This window comes from Choloepus didactylus, chromosome 20 (assembly GCF_015220235.1).
Source record: "Choloepus didactylus isolate mChoDid1 chromosome 20, mChoDid1.pri, whole genome shotgun sequence".
NCBI classification, from domain to species: Eukaryota; Metazoa; Chordata; class Mammalia; order Pilosa; family Megalonychidae; genus Choloepus; species Choloepus didactylus.
The window spans coordinates 49,832,615-49,852,364 of NC_051326.1; the positions used below are offsets into that span (position 1 = coordinate 49,832,615).

The 19,750-nt window shown below is 36.7% G+C and overlaps 1 protein-coding gene across 20 annotated transcripts in view; it reads right to left on the reverse strand.

The window, feature by feature from the left end:
* Positions 1 to 19,750, reverse strand: part of MYT1L (myelin transcription factor 1 like) — a 578,669-nt gene that overhangs the window by 530,648 nt on the left and 28,271 nt on the right. For 17 of the 20 annotated variants that reach the window (XM_037812732.1, XM_037812728.1, XM_037812730.1 and 14 more), the window contains one exon: positions 3,507 to 3,606. The gene's annotated coding sequence lies outside the window, so the exon portion shown is untranslated. Of the gene's footprint in view, positions 1 to 3,506; positions 3,607 to 3,767; positions 3,881 to 19,750 lie in introns of those variants that run through there. The other 3 variants (XM_037812736.1, XM_037812735.1, XM_037812734.1) reach the window with 2 other exon arrangements.

Genomic DNA, 19,750 nt, shown 5'->3' on the forward strand with positions numbered 1-19,750 from the left:
TACTTTAGAGAGCTGTCTTGAGGATTAAAGCAGTTAGTACATGGAAACCTCCGAGGACTCAGCCCTGCCACATGCGTGCCAGCCTGATGACTCAGAGCCAGGTAGTCTCCAGACACTGTCAGGAAATGGAGACAGAAAGCTAAGGCCGATGGGCGGGCTGGTGGCTCATGGATGGGAGGTGAACAGAGGAGTCTTCCAGCAAACACCACACCTGGCAGGGATCCAGGCTCTGCAACACACAGTCCGGAACAACCAAGCACAGGATTCAGTACTAAAATTTTAGAGCTCGGAGTTCCCTCAGAGACTATTGTAAATTTCATTTTATATAATAATAAAGAAACTGAGGCCTAAAAAGTTGAGTGAGTTGCCTGAAGTGGCAAATGTAGGACAAACACACTAAGCTTTCCAATTTTCAGTTCAGATCTTTCTACTATAACAAATTTATGCAACCACAGAAAGCCTCTTCTCAGATCACAGCTACCAAAATTTTGGTTTTTTTTTGTTGTTGTTGTTGCTGTTTTTTTACAAAATCCTGGGTAATCTGTACAAATTCAGGGAGGGGCAGGGAGAAGGCAGAAAATTCTGTCCTGCTGGTCATTTGTGGGGAGTTTCTACAACTAGCCCATGCATGGGGTCAAGAATTGAGACCAAAATTTGTAGCTCTATAGAGAATTTCATACCACTCCATGCTTAGTATAGTAAAATTACTGTGAATGGGGTGAGTTATTCAACTTTTATGTTTAGGAAAACATGATAATACTTGAAATACATGTGACAGAAGAGTTAGCCCACTATATCCAGAAAAGTTCTTGAACATACTAGATCTTTAAAATATATTATTTAAGTTGAAGTAGACTATTCCGTCTTTCCACAGGATAAACTTAGAAGTAAAAGGTACATTTGATGGAACAGAATTTCACCTTAAGTTATAGAATAATTATCTCAACCATTAGTACTATCTAACAGTGTACTGAGCCACTCTGCAGGGTAGTAGGTTAGCCATTCCTGGAAATATTCAAGAGGAGATTAAAAAGCTACTTTTCAGGAGTAGGTGGAGATGAGGACGAAAGTGTTTCTCTAATGCAGTATAATATGCAGTACAGTATAGTGAATATAATGCAAATGCAATCTTTCTATAAAGGTTGTGTGGAACTTGAAATACTTATGGTTAGACATTAAGAATAATACTAGTATATTATTCTATTGATACAAAGATTATATATTTTTAATGCAACTGCATTATAGTGCACTTCACATTAAATACCAAAGACTCAGTGTAAGTGTCAATTCCATTGCTAAAGGGTAAATGCCCCCAAAGCAAGCACCAATCCTATTAATTTATATATCAATAGTGCCTAGCATGTTGTCTTAATATGTTGAAGTAAAGTATGAATGGAAGAATGAAAGATAAGAGTTTGCACTGAGTTTTTGGGAATTTCAGAACACATATTGAAATAAATTTTTAGCTTTCAGAAAACTAAATACATGCTCTGAGATTATATTTTCCTAAAATCAAATTTACAAAAGTTCTATATGGAATGGTGGGCCATTCCCATATTGGATGGTTGGCTATGTTTAGAATAAGAAAGGTCATTTTGTAATATGATAAAACATAAAAACATAGGAAAAATTTTAAACTTTACCCTTATCAAAAGCCTTAAACTGTACATACTGTTTGGCCCAGTTATTCTACTAATAATTTTCCTTAATGAACTAATTAAGAATGTGAAAAGTTTTAGTTAAAATAATGGTCATTAAAGCTTTGTTTATAAGACAAATACAAAAAAAAACTTTAAAAATTACAATAGAGGATTGGTTAAATATATTTTAGTATGTCCCCAAAGTGGAATACTATACATCATGAAAAAACTGATGGAAAAGAAGTTTATTTATTGATATGGACAGAAACATATATATGAAGTTAAAAAGGAGTCAAGAATAAAATGTACAGAATGATCCATGTTAATATAAAATTATGTATGTAAGGAAATAATTGTGAAGAATTTTAAACAATCATATTATTAGAGGTTTTCATTTAAATTTAGGATTTTCACTGCTTTTATTTATTTTTTTACTACATATATATTCTAATAACTATTTTTTCCTCAATGTGCATATATTAATTATGTAAATGAAAGAAAAGTTGAAATATATCTCTCTGGAAGTTAGATATTAGTGGAAACTACAATATTCAGTTTGATGATATGGTCACCAAAAGTAAGGGAGAGTAAAGAAATAATGTCCTGAAAGTGTATAATGTTTCAACAATTATAAATTAACTGTAAAGTAAATAAAGAACATCAGTTCCAAAAGATTGGTTCTTTTCTTATAGTCGTTATGGGAATTAAACTTGTCTTATTAATAAGAATAAAATTTCTTATTTCCAACCACTCAATGTTAGAAGGAAAAACAGAGGTATCTGCCTCAAAGTCACTGAGGGGGGTCAGGTCAGGACAGGAACCGAGTTCTCTGGCCCCTCAGGCCTCTGCTTCAGTTGTGGTGTCTGCTCTTCCACGGAACTGAAAATTAATGCAATCATGTTTCAAGACAGATTTTAAAAGTGACACAAATGACTATCAGGGTAAAAGGGAACTACAGTCTCAAAACTGGGCTTTAAATCTGGGTAATTCTTTAAAATCTGTGTGATGTCAGGTAGTTCTCTAACCTCCCTCAGCTCGGTTTCCTCATGTCTAAAAGTGGGAGAATGACATCCTTCTACTGGGGTTCTGTGAGGATAGAAATAGATAATGAATAGAAAGTATATAGAATGTCGCCCCAAACAAAGCAAGCATCAAATACAGGCTAAATATGATTATTTCAAATTATCTGCCTCTCCATGTATAAATCAACAGTGAAGAAGTAATTTTACTAAATAATAACAGATTTCAAAAGATGTACCATTTTGCTACTTTATGCTCTGAGTCTGTCAACAATTCCATTCTAATAGACAAAGAGAATGCCAGAATGTATGGTTTTCATCAGTCAGCTTATATGCAGAAAGTATTTAGTAATCTTTACCAATTATTTTTCAGGGATATTTGAGGGGGTCAGATGGAAGAACTGAAAGGATTTTTGAAGTCTGTGGGGTACCATATAAATACAAAGAATGAAAACATTAATTAAAAATACTATATAACTCTATAAATATATGTTTTGGAGAATGTTCTCAGCTTGATTTGGTCTGTTTCTAAAATATTTAGATTACCTACAATGTTCTCATCAGTGAAAAAATATAGGAAAATTCATAGTTGATGTCTCAATTTAGTATATATACATTCAATCAGCTAAATAATAAAATAAGATTGAAATACCTAAATTTCAAAAACAATAAGAAATAACTGGTGGAAAAGAACCCAGATTCTCTGTTAACTTTTACATGAAATGGCTTCTTTCTCAATAGGACTAATTTTACATCAGTCATTACTGCATTCCAAGTGTGGCTTGTTTCCAAGTAACATTCTTTACATTCCTAATAAAATTATAATATCCTATTTTTATTAACCTACCACGCTCTATGGTTCTTCAAATGTCAAAGTGGATTGGACAGATGTCCAGCAAATAACAGCATGTACCTTCTCCTCTGCAACAGCTTCTGCGTGTTCTTTCCTGCACATGAGAGAGGACATAAGGAATTGTTAGTGAAATTGGTAATCTTTCCTTTCGACTTTCTGAAAATTGACAGTTTCCCTAACTTTTGAGTTATTCTCATTAACTTAGTGGAGGTTTTGCACACACACACACACACACACACACACATCCACACACACTTTAATTCAGCCGAGGACAAGTACTGGGCTCATAACATATCTCCTCAAAGTTGAAGTGCTTTTTAAATAATAGTCTGTTCTTTAGTAAAAATTAAAGAACAAGTTCAGATGCATAAAACTTGAGTCAGTCCCTAAGTCTCGGTCTCTTCTGCTAAGAACACCAGTAAAAGCAGATGAGTTGAAAACCAGCTCAAATGCCAAGGATACTGCCTGCTCATTGGGCAGTGACTACAACAGTCAACTCAAGGTTCCGGATGCAGGGGCGTGCATCATGGATTCAAAGACTGCAGTACGTGCTACTCCAACTCAGATTGCTTAGCTAAGGCCATGCCATGACGAAGTGTGCAATGGAAATAATAGAAAATATTTTAAAAAGTAAGGGAGAACGGAAAGAGGAAGGAAGTTTCTGATGTTTCTTATTTTCTACATTTACATGGAAAGACTGGAGTGATTGAAGAAAAGGAAAATAATTTCTTTGCAACATTAATTCAACTTTTTCTAACCACCAACCGTATTAATTCCAATTTTAGCAGTTCTGTGGGAGGAAAAATGAAACATAAAATTCTTCTAAGCTTTCAATTTGCATATAATCTTTTACCTCTACCTGGAATGCCCCTCCCACTCTCCTCTCTGGGCTCATCACAGTTCTGCACAGGAGCTACACTTTCTGTCGTGTATGGTGTATGATGTTATGAACCATATGAAGAAGAGGCCTATCTTCACAACCACAGTGCAGTGACAATAGCTAAGGTTGAGAAGCCACGTTCTATGCCATACACCATGATTTTATTATCTCTTTTAATTTTCACAGGTAGGTATTATTATCCTCTCTGTAACTGCCTGAGACCCACAGCTAGAAAATGGTTTGCTGGATTTCAAGACCAGGTCTTTTTCATTTCAGAGATCTTTCTACTTCTCCAGGCTGCCCTCCAAATTTTCAAACCCTCCAAAATGTCAATCCCGTGTTCCTCATTCTCTTAAAAGTAAATATTAAGTATTCGCAAAATGCAGTTTTTCACATATAGAACAATTCTCTTTGGCAGATAGAATGATGACTGTTCCAGAGCAATATCATCTTTACTAAAATGTAGCAACCATTTGAGAACATTCAAAATCAAGTGAAGTATATGTGCACTCTAAAAAGAAAGCTATTGGTAATGCAGATGTCAAGTTTCTGATGATTTCTAATAAATGGAATAAATAAAACAAAGTATCCATTAGAAGATATTTATGAGAATTTCAGGCCTTGGGATCTTTCTTTGAAAACTGAAAATGGTAGTAAATCTAGTTTCCTCTGGGGTTCCAATATATTTGCCTTTTGTGGGTTAGGAATAAACTATCTAATAGTTCTAAGTGGTTTCAAGTGGTTCTCTGCATTTGGGCACTAGAGAAGAGGTCATCTGTGGCAAGCGATGTCCATGAACTTAAGTATGTAGGGGTTTGCTTCTGAGAGTTATGTCAGTACGAATATATGCCATATTTTTTCTCTCTCATTTGAATGGTTACCTGCAGAGAGGGACTGCATAAAAATCTTGAGAGGAGGGAGGAAACAGACAAATCAGAGGAACAGACTTGGTGTCAAAAGCAACCTTTGCTGAGTTCTATTTTCCATACCACTTAGGAAATAAAATGCCAATGGCAAACAAAACTAATGTCCACATTGTTTTCCTGTGAGAAATAAAGATGTCGATATAGAGTAGATCTAAAGACCTGTATGTATGTATAAACATACATACATACAGACACATATTTTTCATCTAAGTTGCTATTGTTTTGATTTGTTTTAGTCATATTATTTATTTAAAAATTTCAAGGAAGTCTGAAGAAATTTACAAAGAATTGAGATTTATCAAAACATAACATTGAATTTTAAAATGTTGAGAAAAATTGTCTAGATTGTAAGTTACTTAATATCAGGCCCATTATATTTGGTTTAGCTCTATGTCACCAGCCTTCTGACTCCAATACAAAATAGTGGGTTTAGGAACTGTACAGATGCTCAAAATTAAGTGATATCTTTTTAAAGAGCTATCAACTAGTATGGGTCAGTACTAATCATCTTTTTTTTTTGTCTTTCTAAAATCATAAATAATCTAATTATTGCAGATGCAAAAATCACAATATTTCAAAAGCACTTTTTCATTTGTAAAATGAGGATAATGGATTAGAACTTTAAAGCCCATTCTGACCTCTATAACTAAGCTTAGGGGCTTAGTCTTTAAATTTATATTAAATTCTAGATAGTTAATAACTATTTCATATTGACCTTTAAACAAATAAAACAGTAGTTATTTCTGAGTAGATATTACCATTTTCTTTAAACAGAGAAGAAGTGTAACTTTTGCATGAAAAGAATGACAGCAAGGAAACTAAACTCTAAAAAGCCATTCTAACTCTAGAATTATATTTCAACTTTGGAATTTAACACACTGGAGATTTCAGTTAGAGAAATATCAGAACTCAAGGCTTGACTTGAGAAAAACTCTCTTGTAGAGTACATAGCTCTTACTAGAATATTTACTTGTCCCTTTCTATAACTTTTTCACAGTAGACAGCAGATACATGATTAGATATTTCATATGGTCTCATTTTCTGACCTGCTAAGATTCATTTCTGGACAAAGGGAAAGATATAATTACAATGAACAAAAAAGAAAGCAGCTATGGGCTAAGTGCTGCACGAAATTGTCTCCTTTAATCCTCACAAAGTGTTAGGTGCACTAAAACATCAATTTTAGAGATGACAAAAATGAGGCAGGGGGAAGCTAAATAACTGGCCTAAGTGCATGTAGTTTGTGAATGGCAGAACTGGATTTGAACCTTTTCAATCTAATTTCTTAAGCATGTGATCATAAACAACACACTGAAACCTCCATGCAATTAAAGTTAACTTTAAAAAATAAAATCATCACATAGCTAAAAAAAAAACAAAATCTTGGAAAGAATTAAGTAAGTTTCCCATTTGGATTATCTACAACTCTGCAAGTGGAATTCAACATTTGAAATGTGGCTAGTTTAAGGCTTCCATTGAGATGTGTCAAAAATGTAAAATATACACTGGATTTTCATGACAGTGTGAAAAAAAAGAGGAAAATATCTCGTTAATCATTTTATGTTGAATACCTGCTGAAATGATAATATTTTGGGTTAAATACATTGCAAAAATTAATTTCATCTTTTTAAAAAAAATTTAACTTGTCTACTGGAAAATTTAAAATGACATGCAAATTTGTGATCTGTGTTGTTTCTGTTGGACAGCACTGATCTGCAGTATCAGCGATCAGATTAATTTTATGATGAGCTAGATTATGGATTTTTATCTTAACAAAGCCACATACAAATGCTTAGCTTGAACACATTGTAGCTAAAGGACAATAGGTAATAGGTTCAAGGTAGACTTCAGAGTATTAGGCTTATATTCTTAAAATGTATAGGTTTTTAGCTCAAAGTAAGTTAATAATAAAAGTTACTTTCTCTAAGATGATTACACTTTTAAGAACTTTCTATCTCTTTAATATATTACAGGCTTTTTCTTTTGCTTTTCTGCGAGCTTCTGTGGCTCAGGAACAGAAGCAACTTCAGCGTCCCTCTCCCCGAAGGGAGCCCATGGGACACGGCTACTTGCCTGGGCAGACTGAATTCCCCACTGGCATCAGCGTGAACCTGAGGATCAAAAGGGTGAATGCCTGTTCCTTACCCCAGGAAACTGATAGTTGCAGTTAGGTTAATGCCAGCGTATCCCGTATCACACCTACAGGTAAGCTGGGGCTTTTTTGGCATATTAGCCTCAAAGCTTGCTTCTTTATGTATTTTTGTTTAATTTATTTATGTTCTTTTTGAGGCTTATTCTATTCCCCTCACACCTCAAGTATGGTGGTAACATAGTGGCTTAAACTTTTAATTTTCAAAAATTCTCTACTTGCTGATTATTTCTTTTTCAGGCCAGCTAGTTTCATTTAGTGAGCCTATTTTTATATCTACTTTAATGGAAAAGCTGCACCTTGATAAGTGAATACAAAAATATTTTCAAAGATATAAACATATAGCAACAACCATAGCAACAATAATAAAAACCATAATAATCTGCTAATCACTGGGTTAACTCGGACAGCTGTCTTGTCCAGTCTTTTTGTTAGAATGGATAAGAAGATTCCAAGGGCCAATCCTTGATGTTTTCCAGACAAATATAACTCTTATTGCTATTACTGATGGAACAAAACCAGGCTAAATGGCATGGAGCAGCAAATCCTAAGGAGCTGAGCAAATGACTGATATTTCATACCATTTGATATGTGAGAAATTATGTGACTTTCTTAATAGTGTTTTAGGAAACAAAAAACGAGAGAAAGATTTGGATATAGATCCAATTAATAGCTTACAAAGTCAGCAGTCCCCAGACTCCAAGCTCACCTGTGTCACGGTATAAACAGCTTCACTCTAACCCCAGCACTGAGGGGGTCCTGGGAGACCCATCCCAGGAGGTGGAGGAGAGAAGACACCAGAGTGTGTCCTGAGAGGAAATTTACTCTCTGGGGAAAACCTCTCTGAGTCAGGTTTAGTGCCCCCAGTGGGAGCCAGGGTATTTATGTTCTGACTCCAGGCCTTGACAAGCCACCGCCACAACATCATTGCATGTGTATCATGATATCAGCTGCACAATTACAAATTTCAGTGAAATGGTGAAAAAAAAAATACACTAGGGAGAAAGTCAGAATCTCTAGGTTTAAGTCTTTTCTCTTCTGCTTACTAGAATTCTTTGCTTGGCCTCATTTTCCTCAACAGTAAAATAAGAACTTTACACAGTATTGCTTATTCTCAAAACATGTTCTGTACCTGTGAGTGCCCCCTAAGTCCTAGTCAACTATCGATTTCACAAACATTCATATGTTTCAAAAAAGTCATGCATGGGCAAGAGTCCAAGCAGAGAAGGCTCTGGTCCCAGCTTCTACTTCTTCCTGGGTAGATTTACTCTCATCTGCATTTTCTTGAGGATTCTATGCAAGTTTTCATTTTATTAAAGGGTTCTTCAATTAATAAAAGTTTGAAAGCCATTGGACTAGATGATCTCTAAAGTCTTTCCCACTCAAAGACAGGAGTGCTATGTGCTTTATGGCACTTGGTTTATTTGTAAGGGATAAAACAAGGATAATGATGCAGTCTGTATGACTGAAGGACTTAGAAATAATACACTGAGATGGGCATAAAGATAACACCAAAGAAAGGGAGTCACTCAAGCTTAATTGCTTGCAGTGTGTATATGTCAGTTGGGAGGATATTTAAGGAAAGGGAAGCCAAAATGTCAAAATTATCTTAGCTGTTCATGTACCCTATCCACAGAAATGGATTATATTTCTCCCATGCTCATTTCCTAACAACGAGGTAGGAAGACAGCATAAAGATATGATTCTTAAACCTGAATGCATTTTAGAATCACCTGGGACTTTTAAAACCTACTGATGCCCACCTGCAGAGATTCTGATTTAACTGGTCTGAGGTAAAGTCCAGGCATCAGTATTTTTTTTTTTAAAAAAAGCTCCTTAAGTGATCCTAAAGTACACCAGTGATTCAATAAAAGTGCTCAAAATCTAGGGGAAAAAACCCCTAGGTTTGAATCAGCATTTTGCCACTTACCAGCTGTATGAATTTCAGACTTCAGCCAGTTTCTCCATTAGTGAAATAGGAAAAACATAAAAACAATAAAAATACCTACCCCACTAGCCTTATAGGACTATTACAAAATCAATTTAGATAATATAAGGACAAGGCTTGGTAAATAATGTAACATTATATAAATTCTATTTTTACTTAAGAAGAGACTAGAAGTAAGACTCAGAGCTATGCGACAGGAAAACAAGGCACAAGAGCAGGGAAATAGAATGATTGAAAACTCAAGAGAAAAGGGTAACATTCTTGCCTATAGCTACAAAGGGATGGCATAATTTTTCTCTTTTGACTATGAAGCCAGTGATTTGTGCTTTGAGCTTAAATCACTTTACGATATAAGTTGCAAGTGTCCTGCATTCAGGACAAGATATCTAGTCCCATGGTTTTACATGTTGGAGCTGAGATGGAAGTCCCCCAAGCCCAGGATTTTAGAACATTTAATCCAGCAGGCATTTATGATCTGCAAAGAGCTGGAAGAGGCAACAGGAGGGGTTTAGTCTCAAGAGACAAAAGGAATACGACCAGGTCTTTGTCTTAAAGAAGCTCATCACACAAACTGGAGAGCAAATAAAGTGAAACATATTTGCTGACGGAACAAAGAAAAGGCAGCCATTATATTCTGACTGAGATCAGGTGACGTAACTTTGCCACCGCTTAGTGCCTCCTCCGTAGATGTAATAAGAATATGTGCACTGCTTGAGGTGTGGCAGGTTTACAGTGAGAATCTAGTACCACATAAGGGGAGCAAACTGGGCTCTAGCTCTTGATCTCTGAGCTCTGTGGATCCTCTGGGCTTCAGCTCTCTCATCTATGGAAGGCAGGGGTGGGTGGGGATGCTGGTGGTAATGGTGGGGTAGACCAGATGATCCTAGAGCTTCAGGTTTGGAAAGAACCTTAAACTTTTGAGTTTCAGTTTATTTAATAATTTTCAATGTACCTACAAAGAATTTTCTAGCTTTTTCTTGGATATCTCCCAAAGCTTAAAAAAAAAAAAAGGCATCTTTCTAAGAGAAAGACAGCAGCGCTCAACAAATAGTTAAAATGTACATTGAGCGGGGGCCTCTGCGCCCAGGGGCCTGTGTGAGAAGAGGCCCTTCCCGTGCAGGGAAGTGAACTCTGGAGGATTAGACGTGAGGGTGTGTGATTTTGGCTGACGGAACCTGGGCAGTGGGCTGCATTGTTCCCTGCTTCCCCCTGTTGATGTGGAGTGGGAAGAAAGAGTCTTTAGTTAAAAGTGGGCAAAGAACAGCATATCCAGGGGAGGTGAATGTGCCACTGTAATTAGACGCAGAGAACACCAGGCAGAGAGAATGAGTGCTGGAAATGAGGGGTGGGGAAGCACCCACAGCTTTTTGGGGGCGGTGGCCTGGGGACTCAAGGAAACCTTCTGCCCCAGCAAAAAGAAAACTAACCTTGGTCTTTAGTGAAGCTGATTTGTTTTCCTCATTTATTTTATGTTTCTGACTTTTCTCAGGTGGGGGCTGCAACCTCCTTGGTATGGGATAATAAAGCAATTATATTCCCAATTGGCTTATGTAAAAGTAACCTGAAACTAGAGGAAAAATCCTTACAATATGCACAAAAGCCTTTTGTTTAGCTATAGAAGAAACTTGGGGTGGAAATTCCACAGTTAGATTTTCCTTGCTATTTTTAATTTACTTTTAAATTTCTGGACAAGCATTAGGACTAGAGCACATAATGCCTTCCTAGCTGTGACAAAGGAACGGGGAGAGCTCATTGGCACATCTAGGAGAGGATCTCAGGTCTACGTGGGTGAAAAGGCAGGCTGATGTGAGCTCCTTGAGGGCGGGCAAGTCCCAAAGGCCCAGCAACCTGAAAGGCACAAGTAGCTGCTCAGCAAATGATCCCTGAGCAGGCATGTGCACAAATACAGCTTGGCACAGACCAACTGGTCTTGCTTATGGTCCCAGCCTCAGGGTGCCACAATCAGAACTGTGCTCATCATATGAAGAGCCCATTTATTTTTCTAAGTTTAAAATTTACAAAGTGGTGCAACATTCCAATATTAAAAGAACGCTTGCTTTCATTGATTCAAATGCATTAGATAAATAATATCTGATAAGCCACTCTCTCCAAGAAATGCTTCTTATTTTCACCCCAGGTTTGTATGCAAAAGAATCAAGAATAGATTTGGGTAAAAGAGAGCAAGGATAGAAGCATGAAGAACAAAAGGTATGAAAATCAGAGTTAGAGAAGAAGGAACAAAGGTTTTTTTTTTTTTAATTGAAACATATATAAAAATTTTTTTCCTCTATCTCGCATATTCCTATTTCATTTGCAAATCCTGCTCACAGAAGAAAATCTGAAGTCATGAGAGGCAGGATCAAGAAAGTACAGGCAATAGATTCAAGGCAGAGACCGTTGTCCCAGAAGCAATTGGGAGAGAGCAGAGAATTCCAGCTTAGCAGCTCTGGGAGGCTGAGCCCCTAAATCATTGGTGAGATTAGATGCCAGCGGCATTGTATTGCATTTACCCAGGTAGCGGTATCTGTCCTCTCTGTAATCCAAAGGGCTGAGAGGAAGAATAAGGACAAGGACAACACCAAGGAGGGGAAGAAAAATGCCTATAAATTTTAGGAGCTGCCTGCCAGGTACTCTAAGGGGGGGGGGGGGAGGAAGAAGGAAAGTTAATGATTTCAGAGCATTATCCCTAGAACCAAGGTATTAGAGAAATAAGATTTCATTTCTCCTGTACCAACTATGCTCAGTGAAGAGACATCACAATCAGTCAAAGATACAAGTACACAAAGGGCAAAAAAAGGTGAATGTGAATATTGCTAATTTATAAAATGTGAGAAAACAGTGATGGCGGGAAAATGCCACCTATATTTTCTTATGGATCTACTGAGATGGTACTTAAAAAGACAAAGGGAGGGAGATCTGGCAGGGGATAAAGCACATAGGTGATGAAATAATAAAAATCTTTCAAGAGAGTATATCCACAAGTAGAGCAGAGCCAGAGAGGCAGCTCCGTGAAGCTGCCTGGGCCATTTTGGGTGGTGGCTTGACATAACTTCCCTATCAGCCTGGTGAAAGAGAAGGCAAGAACACCAGCTCAAATGCGCAAGATTCAAGTAGAGATACCTCATTCTGGACTCTTCTAGAGTCAGACGGTTTTAAGAAATGCACATACCAAAAGGAAAGATGTGGGATGAGATCCTTGGAAGGAACTCAGGCTTCTTTATGCTTAGCTCCAAGAATTTCAACCTGCTCTTTTCTTGGCAAGCGTGCATAGGGCACACTTCTGTTTGATGGCAGTGATAAGAAGAAAGCAATCAGCATTGGGGAAATGCTGGAATTTGTCCCAATACTTCCAGTGGAAATTAGATGGGCTAGTTTAAAAAATAGCAATATAAAAAAAGCAAAGAAGAAGAGAGAAATAAATGCAAAGTTGTATCTAATTAGCTTATCTTCATTTTTCAGTGAAAAATATTAAATTAGTATACTACCTGAGGCTATAAGGAGATTACAAGACTCAGATGAGGCCAGAGAGACAAGTGTAGCTGGTAACAGATGATGGAGACTGATTGATAGGTTGATTTTAGGTCATTAGCTAGCAATTTGTCATAAAAGTGGAACCCTGTAATGATATGAGATCCGTAATATGTTCTCTAACTTATATCAAGCATCAGCACAATTAAAGGCAAGTTGTCTTTGTCCTATACTTAAGAATAGTTTAATTTTAGAAAGAGTGGTTGTAAAGAGTTGGCAAGGACCAAGAAAATCTGAATTTTGCCTTGAGCTGAGGAACCCATCATCCAAAAGTCAAATTTGTCACCGGTACTTTATACAGTGCAATTGAGGCCAATCAGCTTTAGCAAACCTCAGTTTAAGACATTGAACAAATGATGGAGACTGGCTTTTCATTTAATATATAAATGGAGAGGAGGGAGAAAAAGGGAAACAGCCTTAGAAGCAGGACTTACCTCCATTTTACAGATAAGGGGACCAAAATGGTTTTAAATATGCTTTGTATCTGTTTTCCTTATTGGAGAGGGTAAGAGTGTCTAGGTTGCATGTAAATATGAATAATCATGCAAACCAGCATTACTCAAGGATAAACAGATGGTCATTTTGCCATTTATCATGTAGAAAAAATCAATTATTAAGTAATTATTGAAAACCTTAATATATGCAGTGTACTCTGCTGGGTATTATAGGAGATAGATGGGAGAGAGGGAGGGGGAGAGGAGGAGGAGGGAGAAAGGGAGGGGAAGAGAAAGAGTCCTTGTCCTCAGTAGGTTAACATTGTAGACAAAGAAGCAATCAATGTACATTAAATAGACCAATTAAGTACAATTAAAAATGACATGCTTTCTTAGACACTGGATCAGCAGATATGCACATACCAGGGAAGTTTTAGGGAGAATTCCTGAATTAGGACAGATACTGGACCATGTCTATGATATGATACTTGTGGAGGTCTATGGTGTAGATCTAACAAACACTCAGCAAAGAGAACATGTGAGCTGGACAGGAGTCAGGAGCCGAGCTCTGAAGCAGGAGTACATTTCAGATAGGCTGAGGAGAGGAAGAACATTCTAGACAGAAGGACTCTGAGTCATTGCAGTGTTGGAGGTCAGGGACCACAGCAAGCCCCCTCTAACACAACGTATATTGTGTAAACTCAATTATCTGCTGTGCGTTTGACAAAATATATGGAGCAAGACCATAAACGTCAGATAACGTCTTCTGCAGCCCAGCAATCACCAAGGCTTAGCCAGAGCACCAGTGCTTTGTATTAAGGGGGAGAGGAAATCCAATAAACGTGAATATTGCCAGAGAGAGAGAGAGAGAGAAAGAGAGAGAGAGAGAGAGAGAGAGAGAGAGAGAGAGAGAGAGAGAGAGAGAGAGACAGACACTCCCTGCTTTCAAAATCATTTTATTTCAAGACAGTGGCAACCCAAATACAGAGAATCAAGAAATTCAGGAGCAGAGTGACATTAAACACAACAACAACAGTGACAACAGAAGGGTCAATCATGAAAATAAAGAAAAAAAAACTTAATCTGTTTTTGCCGGGAGGTGCTTATAAGCAAACCAGAGTTGGCCAAAAGGAAACGTTGTATGGTTAAGAAACATCCCTATAAAAGTCACCTGAAATACAGGCAAATTTCCCATCATGGCTCCTGGAACAAAGGCTATTTGAGAGGCAAGAAAAAACCATGCCTTTTAAAACAAATGGAAGGAAAGGAGTTTTTCATGACAAACTCCCTATTTTCAATTTAAGAAAAAGTTTGTCCTGTTTAGTAAACTATTACTATTTCCATTTAGATTATTTTTTTTTTAACTTTAAGGGAGGAATGTTTGACAAATGTTTCCATTTTGAGAGGTTTTCCCTTTGTTTCAGAAATTTAAAAAAATATAAAAAGAGCTTTGTGATTAATAGTGGGACATTTTTTGGCATATGAGTGGTACACGATGTATTTTTTTCATGTTGGTATTTCAGCAGTGACACAAAATTTTCCCCCTCCTAGAAATGCTGTTCGGCTAATGTCATTAACTCCAGGAAGAAAGGAAAGGGAAAGTGCAAGCAAGAAAAGAGTTATAGGAACCAGTTGATGTCAAAGCAAGGAAATCAGCAGGGGACCAAAGTGAGGGGCCAGGGGCTCCGTGCAACTGATTCTGCTGGGGATTCAGGGCCTGTCTCCCCAGATCCCCCATGGTGCACCGTAGTGTTTCTCCTTCAGGAAGGGAGGCCTATAGGCCTGCTCTCAGTCTCAGGAAACCCCCTTGCACACAATTCAGTTGCATCAAGTACAATCTTCAACTTTTTATAGATGGATGGTTAACAGGTTAGAGCACGGTCATGCCTAACAGAGGTGTGCAGAGCTGGTAAACAAGCTTAGAGGCATTGCAGCCCATGACGAAAAGGAAAACAAACTACCCTTGCTTTCATCCAGGGTCAGCTCCAAAGTGGGGTGAGGCAATGCCCCATTCCCAGGTTGTCCCTGAAAGAATCTGGAGGGCTCGTTAGGGCAATTTGGAACCAACTGCCCTGTCAACACTCCTTAAAGAGTGCTGGTAACCTTGCAATAATGGAAATACCAAGTTACTCACAACATCTGCTAAGCTTTTACTAAGCAAAATATCCACAACCCATATCCAAGGCAAATTAATTCTACAGCTTTTCTCTGCTACTCTGCTTCACAAAGTTATCTCAGTGAAGTAGGGAAAGCTGGAATGCCCTAGAAATGCCTTCTGAGTCTTTTTTCTTTTTTCTTTTTTTTTCTGCTTAGCTCAAGCCAGAAGTATCTGGTATTTGAGTGGCCCTAACAATATGATGACAAAACTGAGTTACCTTGGCTGGCAACAAAGCTAAATCGATGGGGTGTCTGGGCAACAGGATAAACCAAGACCATCCTGAAAATTGTGGCTGCCCTGGAGTTGTGTTCCGGAAATTGGCAGAATACACTTTTCACTTATCTCCCAACAAGGTTCTCATCAAATACATACTTTTCTGCATATGGGTCATGGCAATCATGTTAATTTTCCTGAGACATAGGCGTAAAAATTCGTAACATTCAGATACTCTCATATCTCTCCATTCTTCCTTTCCCACCATCCCAAAAGCTTTATGCAATACACAGTGTGCTCAAATGCATTACCAGAAGAGACGGTTTCATGATTTCTCAGGGAAGAACAAACATATCCATTTATACAGAATGAAATATTTTCTTCCTCCTCCTAATCTCTATTACCATATGAGCACTTTCCCAGTGAGGGAAGAAGGCAATAAAAATAAAGTAAATGCTTTAAAAGCCATCTAAGCTAAGGGAAAAGGGTTCTAAAATTTTGGTAAAGCAAAACATAATCTCCTCTATCTAAAAAAAAAAGTAGACATTAAGCATTTCAAAACCCTTCATTCTTTCTCACGTTTGTTTCAGTTTCAATGTTCACACTAACTTAAAGTTCTGAGTTAAGGATCTGAGAAGAAAGCAAGTTTGGGATAGTTTGGAGGTATTCTCTAGAAGGAAACTAAGGGAAGCAAATATTCATAAAGTATCCTTAACATGTTTAGTTCCCCATGTATCCTAATAATTAAGCCCATGATCTGTGAGGACTAGTTTTATCTTTGATAAGCCCAGCTTTTAGTTTGAGGCAAAAATAAAAATGGAAACGTTTCATTTTCAAACTAACTGGCACATGCTCACATCTTTTGGTAACCAAATGCAAGGAAGATGCCAGGAGAATATGAATATTAACATAGGTTAATAGATCTCATGACTATTTGAAAAGATAAGATAGCAGTACAAACAAAACAAAACAAACAAACAAAAACCAGTGAAAACCTATATAATAGACAATCAGGTGTGAAATTATTAAATGCAGCTTAAGTATACACATTCATTTTGGGATGGGATGAGAATGCTTCATAGAAGAGCTTTTGCAATAATAATGTGCTAGTTGCAATTAAGAAACAAACCTTAATAGTTTTAAGTTTTGCAAACTTTAATTCCAGGTAAGTAAATTTTCTAAAAGAGATCTAAAATATTAAATAATTATTTAATATCATAAAAATTCTCTGTGTTTTAAAGATAGATACTTAGATGCAGTTATCAGTATTAAATATGTTAGTTCTGGCAGGGGTAAAATAAGGTAATCCATGTTCAGGGAAACACAAATATTTATGAGGCTCTCAACTTCAACAGCAGCATTCTAAAATCTCAACATTACAGTTCATAAGATGCTATACTTTTACATGTGCAACAGCAGCTACTACTAAAATTAGCAAGTATTATACACCTGTAGTACAGTGCTATAGGGTAAATTTCTTATTCTGTTCATGATAACTCTGTGTTTCATGCAAAGTGGTAGGATTTGTTCAAGAAACCAAAGCATTAGGTTTTTCACCAAGGACTTGACCCAGCAGATCTTACTGAAGCAGAGGAGTCACTGTCTTGAGGGAAAAGGCATTTCCAGGCAATGGATTTGGACATAATTTCCCCAAGACTCACCAACAGGGCCTGCCTTTAGGAGGCAAGGAAAAACTCAGTCTGCTTTCTTTGTACTGGTCAGCCAGGATTTCATGTAGCCTTGGCTGTGTTGATGATGGTCTTGTTTGTGATTTGGAAGCTTAAGTGTCCACAGATCAGTTAAAGATTTCAAATACTGTGTGCGTGAGTGGGAGGGGGTTCAGTGCACAGGGTTGCGAATTTGAAAAGGGAGATTTCTCATTTCAGTCAACAGATACAGCCATGGGAAACTGCTGCACCAACTGCATTTCTCACTGCTTATCAAGTAAACAATATACTACTGGATTTCCTTCTTTCAGACCAAGTCATTGTTGCTAATGAAATTAGAAACTTCAAACATATGAATTATTAATCATCTGTTTTTCTTTAGCTCTCTTTCGGCTGACTCACCTATCTTTTAAAAAATTATACTGAAAAGCTCACACACTGACTAGAGGAGAGTTTCATTCAAGATGATTTTTTTAAAACATCAAATCCCATTTCTGTACCACCACAATCTTTCATTTGTCAGATTCCTAAATCATATTTTGGTGCTAGACAATTTTCCACCATCTTGCTGACATATTGTATCCTTTTAATTAACTTTAAAGCAAAGGAAAAAAAAATCGATACAATTTTGGTATGTCAATGATTTTGGAGTGTTTCCCAAGCTGTTTAACCTGGACTGGAGTCAGATTATTATTTATTATTATGGAACATTAGAATGGGACAGTGTGGTTTCATATCAGGCAAAAGCATAAAAGAAGAAATAAACTCAGAAATTGAAATTTTTTATAGAAATGTTTCTTTTTGTATATAATAATTATTTACAAGTTAACGGCAGTAAAACTAACATGATATGATTTAATCCAACGATATTCAAATAAAGATACATTTATAAAAATGTACACAATCGTGTGTATATGTGTGAGTATAGCCATTTCACTTTTGATTGCTTTGGGAATTCCTATTACCAACTACAGAAAATATAGATTATTATTATCTATCTATTCTAGATACTGCTAATCTCTGTTTCATAGATAGTTACTGAAGCAAAACAGTATATTATGTCTTACAGTTACTCTCACTCTTGTATAATTGGTTTTAGGTAACACAGAATTGTCCAGAAATCTATTCCTTCAAAGCTCATCAAAATATAAATATTGCAATACTCTTTCTCTTTATTACCTCATTAGTGAGAGTCATATATTTCTCCCAGTTATTTAAATGTTCACATTCTCCCAATCTGGACACTATACTTTAAATCAAGCACATTTTCCCAAATAATAATAAAGATTATTTTTCAGAATGGTGATAATTTAGCAAAATTTTGTCAAATGCATGTTCTGAGTTGTCAAGCCTCTGATGGTCAGGGAGGGAAGGTGGGTTGGGAATTCTCAAATATACATTCAGCGGTTCTTAGAAGATTCATAAAACGGTGACTTTCAGTGAATTCGGTTTTCCTGGCATTTTCACAAAACAGCTTAGAACAGTTGCAGATCTCTTCAGAATTTAATGGTGAGCAGAGATAAGACCAATAAATCTAGTCCTATTTTCTACTTCATGAGGGCTGATCAAGGAGGAACTCTTATTTAGCCATGATGTCTGCTTTTCTCATACTCTCCTGGAAGTTCAACTGGGCAGAGCAGCAAGACTTGTTTTATGTGCCTGATTCTCTTTTCCAATCCATATGAAAACAAATGAAACCTACATTTACCTTCATAATCGACACCAACATTTTGTAAAACTTATACAAAGCACTTTTCTCTCTGTGTCCATTTTCCACTTTTCTACCCTTTATGCAGCTCTATATTTCAATTTCACTTGCTTTTTCTCTTCCTTTTTGTTTCCTAACCCTGCTCTCCTCTATGTCTTTTTTTTCTTTTTCTTTCTCTCATGTACTCTCTATGCATGGAAACTATTTGAAGCAGACATGAAAATTCCTTTTGGATGACCCCTTGCACATATATATAGGTGGGCAAATTTATCTTTCCATCACTTTATTAGCAACTATTCGGCTCATATATTTGGGTACTACTACACAGCACCAGGCGCTGCTATAACTATTTAATTACAGAGGAGAATAAAATAAGGATTGGTGAATATATCCATTCTAAAAGTTTTCTTTAGTTGAGTTTAAATATGGAAATATCATGTAGATCTACCCAGTGCCTCAAATATTAAACTTGATGTGAATTTAATGAAAAATAATTAAAAATATACATTATGTGCCAAGCAATGAGCTAGATCATGTTGACACAAAAATAAAGAAAACGTGACAAGACATGTTCATGTTTATGTTCAGGCTCACCACTGGCTCTTTGTCTCCTCCAAAATTTGTCTC